The sequence below is a fragment of the Arachis stenosperma genome, chromosome 3, assembly GCF_014773155.1.
Source record: "Arachis stenosperma cultivar V10309 chromosome 3, arast.V10309.gnm1.PFL2, whole genome shotgun sequence".
NCBI classification, from domain to species: domain Eukaryota; kingdom Viridiplantae; phylum Streptophyta; class Magnoliopsida; order Fabales; family Fabaceae; genus Arachis; species Arachis stenosperma.
The window spans coordinates 95,154,454-95,177,733 of record NC_080379.1 but is presented as its reverse complement, the minus strand read 5'-3'; the positions used below and the strand labels follow the sequence as shown (position 1 = coordinate 95,177,733).

The window sequence follows — 23,280 nt, the reverse complement described above, 5'->3', positions numbered from 1 at the left end:
CATTACCATCAATGGCACCTAAGGCTGGAGAATCCTCTAGAAAAGGAAAAGGGAAGACAAAAGCTTCCACCTCTGAGTCATGGGAGATGGAAAGATTCATCTCCAAGAGCCATCAAGACCACTTCTATGATGTTGTGGCAAAGAAGAAGGTGATCCCAGAGGTCCCTTTCAAGCTCAAGAAAAATGAGTATCCGGAGATCCGACATGAAATCCGAAGAAGAGGTTGGGAAGTCCTAACCAACCCCATGCAACAAGTCAGAATCTTAATGGTTCAAGAGTTCTATGCCAATGCATGGATCACTAGGAACCATGATCAAAGTATGAACCCAAGTCCAAAGAATTATCTCACAATGGTTCGGGGGAAATACTTAGATTTTAGTCTGGAGAATGTGAAATTGGCATTCCACTTGCCCATGATGCAAGGAGATGAACGCCCCTACACTAGAAGGGTCAACTTTAATCAAAGGCTGGACCAAGTCCTTACGGACATATGTATGGAAGGAGCTCAATGGAAAAGAGACTCCAAAGACAAGCCACTCCAACTAAGAAGACTGGACCTCAAGCCTGTGGCTAGAGGATGGTTGGAGTTCATTCAACGCTCCATCATTCCCACTAGCAACCGATCTGAAGTTACTGTGGATCGGGCCATCATGATTCATAGCATCATGATTGGAGAGGAAGTAGAAGTTCATGAGGTCATCTCCAATGAAATCTACAAAATAGCCGAAAAGCCCTCCACCATGGCAAGGCTAGCTTTTCCTCACCTTATTTGCCATCTATGTTACTCAGCTGGAGTTATCATAGAAGGAGACATCGTCATTGAAGAGGATAAGCCCATCACCAAGAAGAGGATGGAGCAAGCAAGAGAGACCCTCCACGGTTCTCAAGAGATGCATGAGGAAGCTCATCATCAAGAAATCCTTGAGATGCCTCAAGGGATGCACTTTCCTCCCAACAACTATTGGGAACAACTCAACACTTCCTTAGAAGATTTGAGCCACAATGTGGAACAATTAAGGGTGGAACATCATGAGCACTCCATCATTCTCCAAGAAATAAGAGAAGATCAAAGAGCAATGAGGGAGGAGCAACAAAGGCAAGGAAGGGACATAGAAGAGCTTAAGAACATTGTAGGTCCATCAAGAAGAAGACGCCACTAAAGGTGGATTCATTCCTTGTTCTTATTTCTTTCTGTTTTTCGGTTTCTATGTTATGTTTATCTATATTTTGTGTCTCTACTTCATGATCATTAGTATGTAGTAACCATGTCTTAAAGCTATGAATAAAATCTATTAATCCTTCACCTCTCTTAAATGAAAAATGTTTTAATTCAAAAGAACAAGAAGTACATGAATTTCGAATTTATCCTTGAATTTAGTTTAATTATATTGATGTGGTGACAATACTTTTTGTTTTCTGAATGAATGATTGAACAGTGCATATTTTTGATCTTGTTGTTTATGAATGTTAAAATTGTTGGCTCTTGAAAGAATGATGAACAAGGAGAAATGTTATTGATGATCTGAAAAATCATGAAATTGATTCTTGAAGCAAGAAAAAGCAATGAAAAAGAAAGCTTGCGAAAAAAATATGGCGAAAAAAAAATAGAAAGAAAAAGAAAAAGCAAGCAGAAAAAGCCAATAGCCCTTAAAACCAAAAGGCAAGGGTAAAAAGGATCCAAGGCTTTCAGCATCAATGGATAGGAGGGCCCAAGGAAATAAAATCCAGGCCTAAGCGGCTAAATCAAGCTGTCCCTAACCATGTGCTTGTGTCATGAAGGTCCAAGTGAAAAGCTTGAGACTGAGTGGTTAAAGTCGTGATCCAAAGCAAAAAGACTGTGCTTAAGAGCTCTAGACACCTCTAACTGGGGACTTTAGCAAAGCTGAGTCACAATTTGAAAAGGTTCACCCAGTTATGTGTCTGTGGCATTTATGTATCCGGTGGTAATACTGGAAAACAAAGTGCTTAGGGCCACGGCCAAGACTCATTAGTAGCTGTGTTCAAGAATCAACATGCTTAACTAGGAAAGTCAATAACACTATCCAAAATTCTAAGTTCCTAGAGAAGCCAATCATTCTGAACTTCAAAGGAAAAAGTGAGATGCCCAAACTATTCAGAAGCAAAAAGTTACAAGTCCCGCTCATCTAATTATAATTAATATTCATTGATATTCTGGAATTTATAGTATATTCTCTTCTTTTTATCCTAATTGATTTTCAGTTGCTTGGGGACAAGCAACAATTTAAGTTTGGTGTTGTGATGAGCGGATAATTTATACGCTTTTTGGCATTGTTTTTAGGTAGTTTTTAGTAAATTCAAGCTACTTTTAGGGATGTTTTCATTAGTTTTTATGTTAAATTCACATTTCTGGACTTTACTATGAGTTTGTGTGTTTTTCTGTAATTTTAGGTAATTTTTTGGCTGAAATTGAGGGACCTGAGCAAAACTCTGAAAAAGGCTGACAAAAGGACTGCTGATGCTGTTGGAATCTGACCTCTCGGAACTCAAAATGAATTTTCTGGAGCTACAGAACTCCAAATGGAGCGCTCTTAACGGCGTTGGAAAGTAGACATCCAGAGCTTTCCAGAAATATATAATAGTCTATACTTTATTCGGAAATTGACGACGTAACTTGGCGTTGAACGCCAAGTACATGCTGCTGTCTGGAGTTAAACGCCAGAAACACGTCATGATCCGGAGTTGAACGCCCAAAACACGTTATAACTTGGCATTCAACTCCAAGAAAAGCCTCAGCTCGTAGATAGATCAAGCTCAGCCCAAGCTTACACCAAGTGGGCCCCGGAAGTGGATTTATGCATCAATTACTTACTCATGTAAACCCTAGTAGCTAGTCTAGTATATATAGGACATTTAACTATTGTATTAGACGTTTTTTGACCATGTTTCATCTTTGGTCTCAGTTTTGTTTTATTCTTCATCTTAGGAGGCCATTGAGCACGTTTTAGGGGGCTGGCCATTCGGCCATGCCTGAACCTTTCACTTATGTATTTTCAACGGTGGAGTTTCTGCACACCATAGATTAAGGGTGTGGAGCTCTGCTGTACCTCAAGTTTCAATACAATTACTATTACTTTCTATTCAATTCTCTTTTATTCTTATTCCAAGATATACGTTGCACAACACTTTGATGAATGTGATGATCCGTGACACTCATCATCATTCTCACCTATGAACGCGCGTGATTGACAACCACTTCCGTTCTACTCTAGGCCGGGCGCATATCTCTTAGATTCTCCAACAGAATCTTCGTGGTATAAGCTAGATAGATGGCGGCATTCATGGGAATCCAGAAAGTCTAACCTTGTCTGTGGTATTCCGAGTAGGATCCTGGGAATCCGGAAAGTCTAACCTTGTCTGTGGTATTCCGAGTAGGATTCCGGTATTGAATGATTGTGACGAGCTTCAAACTCCTGAAGGCTGGGCGTGATGACAAACGCAAAAGAATCAAGGGATTCTACTCCAACCTGATTGAGAACCGACAGATGATTAGCCGTGCTGTGACAGAGCATTTGGACCATTTTCACTGAGAGGATGGGATGTAGCTATCAACAAGGGTGATGCCTCCAGACGATTAGCCGTGCAGTGACAGCGCATAGGACCATTTTTCCGAGAGGATTAAAAGTAGCCATTGATGATGGTGATTCCCTACATACAGCTTGCCATGAAAAGGAGTAAGAAGGATTGGATGAAAGCAATAAGAAAGTAGAGATTCGAAAGGATTCTAGCATCTCCACACGCCTATCTGAAATTCTCACTATTGATTTACATAAGTATTTCTATCCCTTTTTATTTTTCTATTTATTATTAATTTTCGAAACTCATAACCATTTAATCTGCGTAACTGATATTTACAAGGTGACCATAGCTTGCTTCATACCAACAATCTCTGTGGGATCGACCCTTACTCACGTAAGGTATTACTTGGATGACCCAGTACACTTGCTGGTTAAGTTGAACGGAGTTGTGTCCACACATAGTTGAAAAAGCAATGAATTTTACAAAATACAATAACAAAGGAATCACAATTTCGTCCACCAGTAGGATAAAAGGAAAAACTGAGAAAGTGATAAGAATGAGTAGTTACTTTCTTTTTCTCTTTTATTTTTGAACTTATCTCATTTTTTTTCTTGATGAGTAGGACATATTAATTAAACATGTATTTTATCAAAGAAAAAAAAGAGAATCGAAATAGAAAAGACATTACAATATATATATATATATATATATATATATATATAATGACATTAAAATTATGGCAGTTTTATAAAACTGTCTTAATGTTCATTAATTAGGGAAATTTATGTGATTGCCGTAATTCATCCCTTTTTCAATGGTGACGGTTGGTGATTCCGGCGGTTTCAAACCGCCCTATGATTATACTATTTAAAAGAGAAATAAAATTCCAACCTCTTAGATATAAAGTTCCATCCAGACACGTGAAGTTCCATCGGATTTACTCTCGTAAAAATGCCATTTTTGCTCCTTCGAGCTTCTCCTTCTCCGTCAATATTTTCTCCAAATCTGCGAGTTTCTCCTCCTTCCTCGATCTTTTGCTCTACTAGCTTCTCTTCATCCATTAACGTGCTTTCTCCTCCTCGATCTGTTTCTCAATTTGTGTTCTAACTTCTCGCTTCTAGATCTGTAACTGAATTCACATCCCCTTATTCTAATTATTCAATGATTGTTATATTCTAATTGTTCTAATTATATCCTCTCACAATAATATTTTTGTTTTCGATTTTGTATTCACTCTTAATTATTGTTTCTAGCATTTCGTCTTTCATGCGGCTTTGATTATTGACTCGATGCTCCTTATCGCTTATTTCTTCCTGGTAGTTTCATGAAAGTTCTATTTTGGTTCATTTCTTATAATGTGTTGTTATCAAATTACCGAATTTAAGATTTTTCTTTTCTTGATTTTGGTACTGGTTCCATCAAATTTTGATTTTGGTCCACTCCCTGCGATTTTTAATTTTGTGATTGTGCCACAGCTTTAATTTTGGCTTTCAATTTTTTATTTTTTTGCTCATGCAGAAGTAGATAAAGTGATACATGCTCGGAAAGACAACAAGGACATTCTAAGACAAAAGGGCAGAATGGGAATTTCACACTTCCAGAAGGCCCCATCACTAGAGCACGTGCAAAGAAGCTCAAGGAGAGTTTTGGAAACCTGGCAGTGCTTGTGCATATGGAGTTACATCAAGTTCTAACCAAGGAAGAATGGGCAAGGCCCATTGGGCTAAGTCAGGACAGCAAGAAGCCTAATAATGCTTTTCCGAATTCAGTGGAAGGCATAATTTATTTTTAAATTACGAAATTCTAGACTCTTGTTTTAGTTTGTTATGTGGCCAAATATTTGTTAGAAGACTTATTTTAAATCTGTTATGCTTAGTAGTATTTTTAGGGATTTTAAATTTAAATCAAATCTGATCTAATCCAATAAGATCAAATCTGATTTAAATTAGTTATCTTATCTTTTAGTTAATTGTTAGGTGCCTATTTAAACACCTTTGGTGAGACAATTTACATTTTGATGAATAAATTTCAGTTGCTTTTAAGCACGTTTTTATTGTGTGATTAAATGAGGTGAGTGATTTGCTTCGCTGGTTGCATGGAGAAAATTGAGTGATTCAATTATCATCCCTCTGATCTAGGTTGTCAAGGACAAGTTCTTTGAAGGTCTAGTAGGGAATCCTTTCCGGTAACCTAAGTTGCTAAGAACAGGTATCTTAGAGGTCTAGTAGGAAAACCCCCCTTATCTATCCTTTTGTTTTATTGTTTTTCCTTATCATCTGGTATCAGTTACAAGTCGTAGGTAAATTCTTATTTATCTACACGTTCCATGGGTCTTGTTTAATCTCTTTATTTTTTCTCTTCAATTTCTGCAATTCACTTTAGATTAAAAAAAAAACGAAAAAGAAAAAACTCTTCCTTAAATTCTATTACTGCAATTTCTGTTTATTCCAGTTAACCAAAAAAAAAACATAAACGTTTAAAAAAAACGAAATTTTAAATTTTCCCGTTGTTTAACTTTTCAAATTTTCCTTGGGTTCCACTTAGGATACAATTTTGCTAGTTTTTGTCATTTTAGTATCACTCCTTGTTTCCATTTTTTCACATACTTTAATCGTCTTCTTGTCAAGTTGAATGTTTCTATCATTCAGATTATCTTAGTTTGGTATCTCAATTCCTCATCTTCCGAAGTGCAACTTGTTAAGGCAATCCAAGAGTGGAAAAAGGCAAGAGTGGTAAGCTCATCAGAGGGTAAAAGCCACGTATTGAGTGAAACATGAGTGTCCTATTCCGAGTGATACACGTGAGAAGAGTGCTGTAAGGTCTTTTCTTTTACAGGTTCACTGATGGCTAACACTGAAGGGAACCCTGATCCACAACTAACTTTCCGCCTTGACGCATTTGCCAGCATCCTTACATGGATTCTCGAATTAACTCTTTTTCTCTTAGGCGAAAAGCACGGTCACGAGAATCTATTCGTAATGATTCTACGGAGTCTGAGGAGGAGACTTCATCCAGATCCCGGCATCATAGACAATAGGTAGATGTTGATAATAACCTTAATGCTATCAAGATGCGCATCCCAGAATTTAAAGGCAGAAGTGACCCTGAGGCGTACCTGGAATGGGAACGCAAGGTAGAGCTCCTATTTCAGTGTCATAACTACACAGATGTAAAAAAGGTAAGGCTAGCGGCTGTCGAATTCTCAGATTATGCCCTTGTCTGGTGGGCCGAGCTGGACAAACAGAGGAGGCGGAATGGAAAACCACCAATTCTGTCTTAGGAAAAGATGAAGAAGGTCATGCGACAATGGTTTGTCCCTTCTTACTACTACAGGGAGCTACATCAACAGCTCCAACGGTTATACCAAGGTTCTAAGTCTGTAGATGAGTATCATAAGGAGATGGAGATGCTGCTAATCCAAACAAACATTGAGGAGGAGTCTGAGGCTACTATAGCAGTTTCTTGAGTGGACTGAACCAAGACATTGCAAATACTGTAGAACATCTTCCATTTGTGACTATGGAAGACTTGGTGAACCTAGCTATCAAAGTGGAAAGACAGCAAAAAGCGAAAGGGCTACGTAATTCTACTTCAAGGTGGGATTCGAGAGGTGCTAATTTCAGGAAGAAGACTGGATCCAAACCTACCGAATCAAAGGAGAAGCCCACAGAGCAGCACAGGAAGCCGCCCACACCTAATCCCACTTCTAAACCTCCTGCACAGCATCGTGATATTACCTGCTTTAAGTGCCGCGGATTAGGCCATTATGCTTCCGAGTGTCCAAATAAAAGGACCATGGTAATTAAAGCAAATGATATTTTCTCAGAATCTGATAACTCATATGGGTATGAAGACATGCCACATACAGATGATGCTACAAATAATGAAGATATAGTTGAGTATGCTGTTAGTGGCGAAACCCTTGTCACTAGGCGGATCTTAAATGTACAAGCCAAGGATGATCGTCTAGAACAGCGAGAGAACATCTTTCATACAAAAGTTTTATTGGGAGGTAAGGTTGGACTCATGATCATTGATGCTGGAAGTCATACAAACATTGCTAGCTCTACTTTGATCACAAAATTGGGGTTGAAATGCACCAAACACACTAACCCTTACAAATTGGAGTGGCTAAGTGATGTTGGTGAGTTGAAGGTTATGAAGCAAGCCCGCATACTTTGTGACGAGGTACTTTGTGACGTGGTTCCCATGCAGGCTTGTCATCTACTCCTAGGCCGTCCATGGCAGTATGATAGGAAGGTGGTCCATGATGGTTTCACAAACCGATACTCCTTCACTTATCTTGGGAAGAAGATTACCCTTGCACCTTTGACACCTAAAGAAGTGTACCTGGAGCAACTAAGCATGCACAAGTCTACTAAAGAGTCTTTAGGATGTGCGAAAATTGAAAAATAAGAGGGTAAAGAGAGGGCTTTGAGAGATGAAACGTGTGAGAAAAAGAGTCAGGGTCTGAGTGAAAAAGAGAGTTCTAAAAGAGAAGCATCTGTGGAGAGTAAGAGTGCTCACAAAATATGTTTTTATGCCAAAGAAAGGGATCTGAAGCATGCTAGTTTAGGGCAAAAAATATTGGTGTTAGTATGATTTAGAGAGTCTTAACTTTCTACCATTGAAACTAACCATAACCTGCCTAGTACTTTTATTTCACTCTTGCAGGAATTTGGCGATGTATTTCCGGATGAGATGCCCTCAGGTTTACCTCCATTACGAGGCATTGAACATCAGATTGACTTTGTCCCCGGATCGAGCATTCCTAACCGACTAGCTTACCAGACCAATCCTGAGGAGACGAAGGAAATGCAACGGCAAGTCGAGGACCTTTTGGCTAAGGGTTTTGTGAGAGAAAGCATGAGTCCTTGTGCTGTTCCGGTACTATTGGTGCCCAAGAAGGATGGTTCATGGAGGATGTGTGTTGACTGCAGAGCTGTAAATAAGATTACGGTAAATTATCGCCATCCTATTCCTAGACTTGATGATATGCTTGATGAATTGCATGGTTCTGTTATTTTTACTAAAATAGATTTAAGGAGTGGTTATCATCAAATACGAATGAAACTTGGCGATGAATGGAAAACAGCTTTCAAAACTAAATATGGTTTTCATGAGTGGTTAGTTATGCCATTTGGTTTGACTAATGCACCTAGTATATTCATGAGACTAATGAATAATGTTTTGCGAGAGTTTTTAGGTAAATTTGTGGTTGTTTATTTTGATGATATCCTTATCTACAGTAAATGTATTGATGATCATATTTTGCATGTTCAATCTATTTTAGAGGTACTTAGAAAGAAAAAATTGTATGCTAATCTCCAAAAGTGCTCGTTTTGTCTGAGTAAAGTCGTATTCCTAAGTTTTGTGATAAGTTCTGCAGGAATTGAGGTAGATGACGAGAAGGTGAAGGCTATTAAAGAATGGCCCACACCTCAGAATGTCTCTGATGTGAGAAGTTTTCATGGTCTTGCGGGTTTTTATCGGAGGTTTGTTAAAGATTTTTCTACTATTGCTACACCTTTAACTGAAATCATCAAGAAACATGTCAACTTTAAATGGGACTGATGAGCGGATAATTTATACGCTTTTTGGCATTATTTCTAGTATGTTTTTAGTATATTTTAGTTAGTTTTTATTACATTTTTATTAGTTTTTAGTTAAAATTCACTTTTCTGGGCTTTACTATAAGTTTATGTGTTTTTCTGTGATTTCAGGTATTTTCTGGCTGAAATTGAGGGACCTGAGCAAAAATCTGATTCAGAGGCTGAAAAGGACTGCAGATGCTGTTGGATTCTGACCTCCCTGCACTGAAAGTGAATTTTCTGGAGCTATAGAAGCCCAATTGGCGCGCTCTTAATTGCGTTGGAAAGTAGACATTCTGGGCTTTCCAGCAATGTATAATTGTCTATATTTTGCCCGAGATTTGATGGCCCAAACCGGCGTTACAAATCAGCTTCAGAATTCCCGGCGTTTAACGCCAGAACTGGCACAAAAATTGGAGTTAAACGCCCAAACTGGCATAAAAGCTGGCGTTTAACTCCAGAAAAAGTCTCTACACATGAAAGCTCCAATGCTCAACCCAAGCACACACCAAGTGGACCCCGGAAGTGGATTTTTACGTCATTTACTCATTTCTGTATACCCTAGGTTACTAGTTCACTATTAATAGGATCTTTTGACATTGTATCTCTCCCTGATGACACTTTACACGTTTCTTTTTGTATCTTCTACGGCATGAGTCTCTAAACCCCATGGTTGGGGGTGAGGAGCTCTGCTGTGTCTTGATGGATTAATGCAATTACTACTGTTTTTCATTCAATCACGCTTGTTTCTATTCTAAGATATCACTTGCTCCTAAACTTGATGAATGTGATGATCCGGTGACACTCATCATCATTCTCACCTATGAATGTGTGCCTGACAACCACCTCCATTCTACTTTAGATTGAGTAGATATCTCTTGGATTCTTTAATCAGAATCTTCGTGGTATAAGCTAGAATTGATGGCGGCATTCAAGAGAATCCGGAAGGTCTAAACCTTGTCTGTGGTATTCTGAGTAAGATTCAAGGATTGAATGACTGTGACGAGCTTCAAACTCCTGAGGGCTGGGCGTTAGTGACAGACGCAAAAGAATCACTGGATTCTATTCCAACCTGATTGAGAACCGACAGATGATTAGCCGTGCTGTGACAGAGCGCGTTGAACATTTTTACTGAGAGGATGGGAGGTAGCCATTGACAACGGTGAAACCCTACATACAGCTTGCCATGGAAGGAGCCTTGCGTGCTTGAAGAAGAAGACAGTAGGAAAGCAGAGATTCAGAAGATAGAGCATCTCCAAAACCTCAACCTGTTCTCCATTACTGTAAAACAAGTATTTATTTCATGTTCTTCTACTTTTCACAATTAAACCTGAAAATTATTGATATCCTGACTAAGAATTACAAGATAACCATAGCTTGCTTCAAGCCGACAATCTCCGTGGGATCGACCCTTACTCACGTAAGGTATTACTTGGACGACCCAGTGCACTTGCTGGTTATTTGTGCGGGATTGCAAAAGTGTGATTGCAATTTCGTGCACCAAGTTTTTGGCACCGTTGCCGGGGATTGTTCGAGTTTGGACAACTGACGGTTTATCTTGTTGCTTAGATTAGGACTATTTTATTTTTGTTGGTTTAGAGTCTTTTATTTGAGTTTAGTTTCATATTTTAAGTTTGGTGTCAATTGCAAGCTTTTGTTTTCTTTTAATTTTTCGAATTTGCATGTTCTTAGTCCTTTCTTAATCCTTAAAAATTCTAAGTTTGGTGTCATTTTGTTATTTTTCTCTTTCCTCATTTCAACAATCAAATCTTTTTCAAAATAATTTTCAATCATATTTTTTCAATTGCTAATTCCAAAATCTTTTTAATTAACTAATTGATTTAGTTTTCAATTTGCTTTGATCTTATTTTCTTTTAGTTTTTGAAATTTTATTTTATTTTCCATTTATTTTATTTTATTTTTTTCCAGTCACTTTTAATTAAAAAAAATTACTTTACTTGTGAATCCATATCATATTTCCTTTCTCCATCATGGACCTAAGTGGAATTGAGCAGTCCAGAAGGACTCTGGGGTCATATGCTAACCCCATTAGAGCTGCATATGGGAGTAGCATCTATATACCTCCCATCAAAGCAAGCAGCTTTGAGCTAAATCCTCAACTCATTATCATGGTGCAGCAAAATTGCCAGTATTCCGGTCTACCACAGGAAGAACCTACTGAGTTTCTGGCATAATTCTTACAAATTACTGACACAGTACGTGATAAAGAGGTGGATCAGGATGTCTACAGACTATTACTGTTTCCATTTGCTGTAAAAGATCAAGCTAAGAGGTGGTTGAATAACCAACCTACATCAAGCATAAAGACATGGAGACAGTTATCAGACAAATTCCTGAATCAATTTTACCCTCCAAAAAGGATGACACAGCTAAGGCTAGACATCCAAGGCTTTAAACAAGAGGATAATGAATCCCTTTATAATGCCTGGGAGAGGTATAGAGGTATGCTAAGAAAATGCCCCTCTGAAATATTTTCAGAGTGGGTACAGTTAGACATCTTCTACTATGGGCTTACAGAAAAAGCTTAGATGTCTCTAGACCACTCAGCTGGTGGATCTATTCAAATGAGGAAGACGATTGAAGAGGCTCAAGAACTCATAGATACTGTTGCTAAAAATTAACATTTGTACTCTAGCAGTGAGCCCTCTACAAAAGAAGAAGCTTTGGTAGTAGCTACTGATCCTAATCCTCAAGAACAGATTGTTGAGCTTAATCAGCAATTACTCCTGATGACAAAACAGTTGGCAGAGTTTAAAGAGATGCTCCAAGAAACTAAAATTGCCAACAAGAACATAGAATCACAGTTGAATCAGACAAAATAGCAGTTATCTAAACAGATAACAGAAGAATGCCAAGCAGTTCAACTGAGGAGTGGAAAGACATTGAATAACACTGCTCAAAGTAGCAAAAGGCCAAGAAAGGAACATTTGACAGAGGATAACCAAACCACGGCCCAAAATCCCTCTGAGGACAGTAAGAGCCCAGAGAGGAATACTCCTGGCGTTCAAACACTAGAAAGGGGGGAAAAGCTGGCGTTAAACGCCCATTCCTTGCCCAGTTCTGGCGTTCAAACGCCAGAAAAGGGGGAAAAGTTGGCGTTAAACGCCCATTCCTCACCCAATCCTGGCGTTCAAATGCCAATGGGGAATCAGACACCTGAGAGTGCTGATAGTAACCCCTCCAAAAAGGCTTCTTCAACCACCTCTGTAAGGAATATACCTGCAGCAACTAAGGTTGAAGAATATAAAGCCAAGATGTCTTATCCTCAGAAACTCCACCAAGCGGAACAGGATAAGGAATTTTGCCCGCTTTGCAGACTATCTAAGGACTCTTGAAATAAAGATTCTGTTTGCAGAGGCACTTGAGCAAATACCTTCTTATGCTAAGTTCATGAAAGAGATCTTAAGCCATAAGAAGGATTGGAGAGAAACTGAAAAAGTGTTTCTCACTGAAGAATGCAGTGCAGTCATTCTGAAGAGCTTACCAGAAAAGCTCCAAGATCCAGGAAGCTTTATGATACCATGCACATTAGAAGGTGCTTACACCAAGACAGCCCTGTGTGACCTTGGAGCAAGTATCAATCTAATACCTGCATCCACTATCAGAAATCTTGGGTTGACTGAAGAAGTCAAACCAACCCAGATATGTCTCCAACTTGCTGATGGCTCCATTAAATATCCATCAGGCATAATTGAGGACATGATTGTCAAGGTTGGGCCATTCGCCTTTCCAACTGACTTTGTAATGCTGGAAATGGAGGAGCACAAGAGTGCAACTCTCATCCTAGAAAGACCTTTCCTAGCAACTGGACGAACGCTTATTGATGTACAAAAAGGGGAAGTAACCCTGAGAGTCAATGAGGATGAGTTCAAGTTGAATGCTGTAAAAGTTATGCAGCATCTAGACACACCAAATGGCTGCATGAGCGCTGACATTATCGACTCTTTGGTGGAAGAGATCAATATGACTGAAAGTCTAGAATCAGAGCTAGAGGACATCTTCAAGGATGTTCAGCCTGATCAGGAAGAACCAGAGGAAACAAAAGAATTTTTGAAAATTACTCAGGAAGAGGATAAGCCTCCCAAACCTGACCTCGAACCACTACCACCATCCCTGAAGTATGCATTTCTGGGAGAGGGTGACACTTTTCCAGTGATCATAAGCACTGCTTTAAATCCACAGGAAGAGGAAGCACTGATTCAAGTGCTAAGGACACACAAGACAGCTCTTGGGTGGTCCATAAGTGATCTTAAGGGCATTAGCCTAGCAAGATGCATGCACAAGATCCTATTGGAGGATAATGCCAAACCAGTGGTTCAACCACAAAGGCGGCTAAATCCAGCCATGAAGGAGGTGGTGCAGAAAGAGGTCACTAAATTACTAGAGGCTGGGATTATTTATCCTATTTCTGATAGCCCCTGGGTGAGCCCTGTCCAAGTTGTCCCCAAGAAGGAAGGCATGACAGTGGTTCATAATGAAAAGAATAAACTGGTTCCTACAAGAACAATTATAGGGTGGCGTATGTGTATTGACTACAGAAGGCTCAATACAGCCACCAGAAAGGATCATTTTCCTTTACCATTCATAGACAAAATGCTAGAAAGACTAGCTGGTCATGATTATTACTGCTTTTTGGATGGCTATTCAGGTTACAACCTAATTGCAGTAGATCCTCAGGACCAAGAGAAAACAGCATTCACTTGCCCTTCTGGCGTGTTTGCCTACAGAAGAATGTCTTTTGGTCCGTGTAATGCACCTGCAATTTTTCAGAGATGCATGCTATCCATCTTCTCTGATATGGTGGAGAAGTTCCTGGAAGTCTTCATGGATGACTTCTCAGTATATGGAGACTCATTTAGCTCCTGTCTTAACCATCTAGCACTTGTCCTGAAAAGGTGCCAAGAGACTAACCTGGTCTTAAACTGGGAGAAATGTCACTTTATGGTGACTGAAGAAATTGTCCTTGGGCACAAAATTTCAAGCAAGGGAATAGAGGTGGATAAAGCAAAGGTAGAGGTAATTGAAAAATTACCACCACCTGCCAATGTTAAGGCCATCAGAAGCTTTCTAGGGCATGTAGGATTCTACAGAAGGTTTATAAAGGATTTTTCAAAAATTGCAAAACCTCTGAGCAACCTGCTAGCTGCTGACACACCATTTGTGTTTGACACTCAGTGTCTGCAGGCGTTTGAGACCCTGAAAGCCAAGCTGGTCACAGCACCAGTCATCTCTGCACCAGACTGGACATTGCCATTTGAACTAATGTGTGATGCCAGTGACCATGCCATTGGTGTAGTGTTGGGACAGAGGCATAACAAGCTTCTGCACGTCATTTATTATGCTAACCGTGTTTTAAATGATGCACAGAAGAATTATACAACCACAGAAAAAGAGTTACTTGCAGTGGTCTATGCCATTGACAAGTTTAGATCCTATTTAGTAGGGTCAAAAGTGATTGTGTACACTGACCATGCTGCTCTTAAATACTTACTCACAAAGCAGAATTCAAAACCCAGGCTCATAAGGTGGGTGTTGCTTCTGCAAGAGTTTGATATAGAAATAAGAGACAGAAAAGGGACAGAAAACCAGGTAGCTGATCATCTGTCCCGAATAGAACCAGTAGCTGAGGCGTCCCTTCCTTCTACTGAGATCTCTGAGACTTTCCCAGATGAGCAACTCTTTGCTATTCAGGAAGCTCCATGGTTTGCAGATATTACAAATTATAAAGCTGTGAGGTTCATACCCCAGGAGTACAGCAGGGTGCAAAGAAAGAAATTAATTTCAGATGCCAAGTACTACCTATGGGATGAGCCATATCTCTTTAAGAGATGTGCAGACGGAATGATCCGCAGATGTGTACCCAGAGAGGAAGCACAAAGGATCCTGTGGCATTACCGTGGATCGCAGTATGGGGGACATTTCGAAAGTGAGCGAACAGCCACTAAGGTCCTCCAATGTGGCTTCTACTGGCCTACTCTCTATAGAGATGCCCGAGAGTTTGTGCGTAACTGTGACAGTTGCCAAAGAGCTGGTAACTTGCCTCATGGATACGCCATGCCTCAACAAGGGATCTTAGAAATTGAATTGTTTGATGTATGGGGTATTGACTTCATGGGTCCGTTCCCACCATCATACTCAAATACTTACATTCTGGTGGCAGTGGACTATGTATCTAAATGGGTAGAAGCAATTGCTACACCCACTAATGATACTAAGACCGTGCTGAAATTCCTCCAGAAATACATCTTCAGCAGATTTGGTGTTCCCAGAGTCCTAATCAGTGATGGAGGCACTCATTTCTGCAACAAACAGCTGTACTCTGCTATGGTCCGATATGGAATTAGCCACAAATAGCAACTCTGTATCATCCACAGACAAATGGGCAAGCTGAAGTCTCTAACAGAGAGCTAAAAAGAATCCTAGAATGGACTATAATCGCCCGTTGAAAGGATTGGGCAAAGAGCTTGGATGATGCTCTGTGGGCATACAGAATAGCATTCAAGACTCCTGTAGGGACCTCTCCATACCAACTTGTGTATGGCAAGGCCTGTCATCTGCCCGTGAAACTAGAACATAAAGCCTACTGGGCGACCAGATTCCTAAACCTGGATGCTAAGTTAGCTGGTGAAAAAAGATTACTCCAGCTAAATGAGCTAGATGAATTTAGACTCAATGCATTTGAAAATGCAAAAATTTATAAGGAAAAGGTAAAGAAGTGGCATGACAAGAAGTTGTCATCCAGAGTCTTTGAGCCAGGACAAAAAGTTCTGCTCTTCAACTCTAGGCTTAGACTATTCCCAGGAAAACTTAAATCCCAGTGGAGGGATCCGTATGTGATTACAGGAGTGTCACCATATGGATATGTTGAGCTTCAGGATATTAATTCTGACAAAAAGTTCATTGTTAATGGACAGAGGATCAAACATTATCTTGAAAGCAATTTTGAGCAGGAATGCTTAAAACTGAGGCTTGAATGAATCTCAGTAAAGGTCCAGCTAAAGACAGTAAAGAAGCGCTTGCTGGGAGGCAACCCAGTCATTAGCAGGTTATCTGTTTTGTTTAATAAAAGTTTGATAGATATTCTCAAAGGGTGATCATCAAAATTGAAGGAATTCACAGAGTAACAGAAGGATTCAGTGCAAAAAGCAGAGAAAAGGAGCTTGTTGGCGAAAAAATGCCAATAAGGGGTACTCTGGGAGTTAAACGCCAGAATGGGCACCATTCTGGGCGTTTAACGCCAGTAAAGGTGCCATTTTGGGCGTTTAACGCCAGAATGGGCACCATTCTGGGCGTTTAACGCCAGGTGTTCAGCATCTTGGGCGTTTAGCAAAACGCCCAGTGATGAAGGGGTTTCTGGCGTTTAACGCCAGCCAGGGTACCTGGCTGGGCGTTAAACGCCCAAATTGGCCAACATTTGGGCGTTAAACGCCAGAATGGATACCATTCTGGGCTTTTAACGCCAGATAGGTAGGGGACAGAGATTTTGCTTTCCACTTCAAATTTTTTCAAACTTTTCTGTTTTGATCCATAATTTTCTACATAAACACATTTCAAACTTTCATCATTCACCTTCAAATTTTCAAAAATTAAAATCATTCTTTAAATCTCTTTCAAATCCTTTCCAAATCTTCTTCAAAAACTCAAATATCTCTCAAATTCTTTCCATATCTTCTCAAATCTCCTTCAAAATTTTTGAAATCTCTCCCCCTCCCTTATAAATACACGTTTGGCCATTCCCCTTTCCCCACCATTCGAATTTGCTCTCCTCCTCTCTCTCCTTTTTCCTTTCTTTTCTGCTTGAGGACAAGCAAACCACTAAGTTTGGTGTGTTTTTCCGTGATCACTAAGCTAAGGCTCATCAAGATCATGGCTCCTAAAGGAAAATAAACCAATTCAAGAGGCAAGAAAGAGAATGCTCCAAAGGACCTTTGGAGTCAAGAGAGGTTCTTAACCAAAGAACATGCAGACCATTACCACAAGATAATGGGTCTAAGGTCAGTGATCCCAGAAGTTAAATTTGATCTGAAAGAAGATGAATATCCGGAGATCCAAGAGCAAATTCGAAACAGAGGATGGGAAGTTCTAACTAACCCTGAGACAAAGGTTGGAAGAAACATGGTTCAGGAATTCTACTCAAATCTGTGGCTGACAGATAAGCAGAGAATGACTGGAACCGCTTTTCATACCTATAGAACCATGGTCAGAGGGAGAATTATTTACTTCCATCTGGACAAAATAAGAGAGGTCTTCAAATTGCCTCAACTACAAGATGATCCTGAATCCTTTAATAGGAGAATGGTGAGAGTAGATAAGGGGTTGGACCAAGTTCTAGAGGACATATACCTCCCTGGAACCAAGTGGATGACCAATTCAAAAGGTGTCCCAAACCAACTCAAGAGGGGAGATCTCAAACCAGTTGCAAGAGGCTGGTTGGATTTCATAGGGCGTTCTATCTTGCCCACTAGTAACCGTTCTGAGGTTACTATCAAGAGAGCAGTGATGATTCATTGCATTATGCTAGGAAAAGAGGTGGAGATTCATCATCTGATTGCTTGTGAGATTTACACAATTGCAAACAAGAACTTCACTGAAGCCAAACTGGCTTACCCAAGCTTAATCTCTTTGCTATGTAAAGATGCTGGGGTGAGGATGGGAGTAGATGAATTCATCCCAATTGAGCACCCAATCACCAAGAGGTCAATGGAAGGACAAATGCAAGATAACTCTATCAAAAGGAGGGCGCAGGAGTTCCTCCCTGAACTTTCTGAAATTGACTACTGGACTCGTCTAGAAGCATCTGTTGCCAAGTTGCAAGAACCTATGGAACAAATTAAGGAAGAACAGCAGAATCAAAACTGCATGCTCTGCAAATTGCTGAAGGAACAAGAGAAGCAGGAGCGTGAGCTACAAGAGCTGAAGTACTAGAAGCTCTCCCTTGAAGGGTCAAATACCCCACAAGTTGAGGGAGCATCCACTTCTCAAGATCAAGGTTGTTGAGTCCTAACTCTGTGATAATCTCCATCATTAGGAGTCTATTTTAGAGTCATTTAAAATTTTGTTTTCTATTACTATTAGTCTTATCTTATATCTATTTTTGAGTCTTGTTCTTAATTCATGATTAATAAAATTTAAGTTTCATGTCTTAAAGCTATAAATGTCCTATGAATCCATCACCTTTCTTAAATGAAAAATGTTCTAATCACAAAAGAACAAGAAGTACAGGTTTTCGAATTCATCTCTGAAACTAGTTGAATTAGTTTGATGTGGTGACAATAATTTTTGTTTTCTGAATGAATTCTTGAACAGTGCATATGTCTTTTGAATTTGTTGATTAAAGAATGTTAAACTTGTTGGCTCTTGAAAAAATGATGGAAAAGGAGAAATGTTATTGATGATCTAAAAAATCATCAAATTGATTCTTGAAGCAAGAAAAAGCAGTAAAAAAAAATTTTAAGTGATCCAAGGCAAAATGAGTGTGCTTAAGAACCCTGGACACCTCTGATTGGGGACTTTAGCAAAGCTGAGTCACAATCTGAAAAGGTTCACCCAGTCATGTGTCTGTGGCATGAATGTATCCGGTGGTAATACTGGAAGACAGAGTGCTTTGTGCCACAGCCAAGACTCATAAAGTAGCTATGTTCAAGAATCATCATACTTAACTAGGAGAATCAATAACACTATCTGAGTTCTGAGTTCCTATAGATGCCAATCATTCTAAACTTCAAAGGATAAAGTGAGATGCTAAAACTGTTCAGAAGCAAAAAGCTACTATTCCCGTTCATCTAATTGGAGCTAAGTTTCTTTGATATTTTGGAGTCTATAGTATATTCTCTTCTTTTTATTCTGTTTTGATTTCTAGTTGCTTGGGGACAAGCAACAATTTAAGTTTGGTGTTGTGATGAGCGGATAATTTATACGCTTTTTGGCATTATTTCTAGTATGTTTTTAGTATATTTTAGTTAGTTTTTATTACATTTTTATTAGTTTTTAGTTAAAATTCACACTAGGCGTTACTATGAGTTTGTGTGTTTTTCTGTGATTTCAGCTATTTTCTGGCTGAAATTGAGGGACCTGAGCAAAAATCTGATTCAGAGGCTGAAAAGGACTGCAGATGCTGTTGGATTCTGACCTCCCTGCATTCGAAGTGGATTTGCTGGAGCTACAGAAGCCCAATTGGCGCGCTCTCAATTGCGTTGGAAAGTAGACATCCTGGGCTTTCCAGCAATGTATAATAGTTCATACTTTGCCTGAGATTTGATGGCCCAAACAGGCATTACAAATCAGCTTCAGAATTCCCGGCGTTTAACGCCGGAACTGGCACAAAAATTGGAGTTAAACGCCCAAACTGGCATAAAAGCTGGCGTTTAACTCCAGAAAAAGTCTCTACACATGAAAGCTCCAATGCTCAGCCCAAGCACACACCAAGTGGACCCCGGAAGTGGATTTTTACGTCATTTACTCATTTCTGTATACCCTAGGTTACTAGTTCACTATTAATAGGATCTTTTGACATTGTATCTCTACCTGATGACACTTTACACGTTTCTTTTTGTATCTTCTACGGCATGAGTCTCTAAACCCCATGGTTGAGGGTGAGGAGCTCTGCTGTGTCTTGATGGATTAATGCAATTACTACTGTTTTTCATTCAATCACGCTTGTTTCTATTCTAAGATATCACTTGCTCCTAAACTTGATGAATGTGATGATCCGGTGACACTCATCATCATTCTCACCTATGAACGTGTGCCTGACAACCACCTCCGTTCTACTTTAGATTCAGTAGATATATCTTGGATTCTTTAATCAAAATCTTCATGGTATAAGCTAGAATTGATGGCGACATTCAAGAGAATCCGGAAGGTCTAAACCTTGTCTGTGGTATTCTGAGTAGGATTCAAGGGATGAATGACTGTGACGAGCTTCAAACTCCTGAGGGCTGGGCGTTAGTGACAGACGCAAAAGAATCACTAGATTCTATTCCAACCTGATTGAGAACCGATAGATGATTAGCCGTGCTGTGACAGAGCGCGTTGAATATTTTCACTAAGAGGATGGGAGGTAGCCATTGACAATGGTGAAACCCTACATATAGCTTGCCATGGAAGGAGCTTTGCGTGCTTGAAGAAGAAGACAGTAGGAAAGCAGAGATTCAGAAGATAGAGCATCTCCAAAACCTCAACCTGTTCTCCATTACTGCAAAACAAGTATTTATTTCATGTTCTTCTACTTTTCACAATTAAACCTGAGAATTATTGATATCCTGACTAAGAATTACAAGATAACCATAGCTTGCTTCAAGCCGACAATCTCCGTGGGATCGACCCTTACTCACGTAAGGTATTACTTGGACGACCCAGTGCACTTGCTGGTTAGTTGTGCGGGATTGCAAAATTGTGATTGCAATTTCGTGCACCAGGGACCAGGAACAAGAACTTGCCTTTAACACCTTGAAAGAATTATTGTGTTCTGCCCCCATTCTTATTTTACCAGATTTTTCTAAAACTTTTAAAATCGAATGTGATGCTTTCGGAATTGGTATAGGTGCTGTTTTGATGCAGGAAAAGCGAGCAATCGCCTATTTCAGTGAGAAGTTGAATGGGGCCCGCCTCAACTATTCCACTTATGATAAAGAGCTTTATGCCTTGGTGCGAGCTTTTGACGTATGGCAGCATTATTTGCTACCTAAGGAATTTGTAGTACATACTGACCATGAATCCCTCAAACACTTGAAGGGCCAAAGGAAGCTGAACAAGAGACATGCAAAATGGATAGAATTCCTTGAATCCTTTCCATATATAATCGCCTATAAGCAAGGTAAAGAGAATGTGGTTGCCGATGCATTATCTAGAAGGTATTCCTTAATCACAACCCTTACTTCTAAACTGTTAGGTTTTGAGTGTATGAAGGAATTGTATGCAACTGATTCTTCTTTTGCCTCTATCTATGCTGCATGTGAACATGGTGCATATAACAAATTCTATAAGCATGATGGCTTTCTTTTTCGGGGTAATAGAATTTGTGTACCTACTTGTTCTATTAGGGAGTTACTTGTTCTAGAATCACATAGTGGGGATTTCATGGATCATTTTGGTGTGCATAAGACTTTGAATATTTTATCTGAGCATTTTTACTGGCCCCACATGCGTAAAGATGTTGAGAAATTTTGTGCTAAATGCATTGCATGTAAACAAGCTAAATCTAAGTCTTTACCACATGGTTTGTATACTCCTTTACCTGTTCCTGTGCATCCATGGGTTGATATTTCTATGGATTTTGTTCTTGGTTTGCCTAGAACTAGGAGAGGTCGAGATAGCATTTTTGTTGTGGTAGATAGATTTAGTAAAATGGCTCATTTTATTACTTGTCATAAAACTGATGATGCCACACATATTGCTGACCTATTCTTTCGAGAAGTTGTGCATTTACATGGTGTTCCCCAAACTATTGTTTCTGATCGTAATGTCAAATTCTTAAGTCACTTTTGGAAAGTTTTGTGGAGTAAGCTGGGAACAAAATTGTTATACTCAACTACTTGTCACCCTCAAACTAATGGTCAAACTGAAGTCGTAAATAGGACACTGGGAACCTTATTGCGTGTTGTTATTGGTAAGAATTTGAAAACCTGGGAAGATTGTTTACCTTTTATTGAGTTTGCTTATAACAGGATAATCCATTCTTCCACTGGTTTTTCACCCTTTGAACTTGTCTATGGTTTTAATCCTCTCACTGTCTTAGATTTAATGCCTTTACCTTTGAGTGATATTATTAGTTTAGATGGAGCTAGCAAGGCTGAGAAAGTTAAAGCAATACATGCAAAGGCTCGTGACCTAATTGAGAGGAAGAACAAAACCACGGCTGAAAGGGTTAACAAAAACCGAAAGCATATAGTCTTCGAACCAGGAGATTGGGTTTGGGTACATTTGAGGAAGAAGAGATTTCCTGCTCAGAGGAAGACTAAACTTGATGCTAGAGGGGATAGCCCATTCCAAGTGCTTGAGAAGATCAATGACAACGTCTACAAGATTGACCTACCAGGTGAGTATAATGTCTCTGCTACTTTCAATGTTTCTGATCTCTCTCCTTTTGATATGAACACAGATTTGAGGACGAATCTTTTTTAGGAAGGAGGGAATGATACATGCTCGGAAAGACAACAGGGGCATTCTAAGACAAAATGGCAGAATGAGAATTTCACACTTCCAGAAGGCCCCATCACTAGAGCACGTGCAAAGAAGCTCAAGGAGAGTTTTGGAAACCTGGCAGCGCTTGTGCATATGGAGTTACATCAAGTTCTAACTAAGGAAGAATGGGCAAGGCCCATTGGGCTAAGTCAGGATAGCAAGAAGCCCAATAATGCTTTCCAAATTCAGTGGGAGGCATAATTTATTTTTAAATTTCGAAATTCTAGACTCTTGTTTTAGTTTGTTATGTGGTCAAAAGTTTGTTAGAAGACTTATTTTAAATCTGTTACGCTTAGTAGTATTTTTAGGGATTTTAAATTTAAATCAAATCTGATCTAATCCAATAAGATCAAATCTGATTTAAATTAGTTATCTTATCTTTTAGTTAATTGTTAGGTGCTTATTTAAACACCTTTGGTGAGACAATTTACATAACTTTGATGAATAAATTTCAGTTGCTTTTAAGCACGTTTTTATTGTGTGATTAAGTGAGGTGAGTGATTTGCTTCGCTGGTTGCATGGAGAAAATTGAGTGATTCAATTTTCATCCCTCTGATCTAGGTTGTCAAGGACAAGTTCTTTGAAGGTCTAGTAGGGAATCCTTTCCGGTGACCTAGGTTGCTAAGAACAGGTATCTTAGAGGTCTAGTAGGAAAACCCCCCTTATCTATCCTTTTTTTTTTGTTGTTTTTCCTTATCATAAAGCACAACAATAACGTTGTTCTCTGTGCACCCGGGATGAGTATCAATTTCTTTACTACTCTACTTTCTTTTCTTCATGCACATTATTACCTCATTACTTCTTTTTTTCATTAGGTTTGATGAATAGGATTTGTGCGGATCTAGAATTTCTCAAAACAAGAATCACTCCGTTGATAGCATAGTCCAAACCGACAATTAAATTCCCAACATCAAAGTTTAATTCAAAGATGTCACAATTAACAAAAACA

The 23,280-nt window shown here is 39.3% G+C and overlaps 1 pseudogene; it reads left to right on the top strand.

Annotated features, from left to right (window-relative positions):
- The window catches only part of LOC130966421 (uncharacterized), a 31,256-nt pseudogene extending 8,724 nt beyond the window's left edge, over positions 1 to 22,532 (top strand).
- The last annotated feature ends 748 nt before the right edge of the window (positions 22,533 to 23,280 follow it).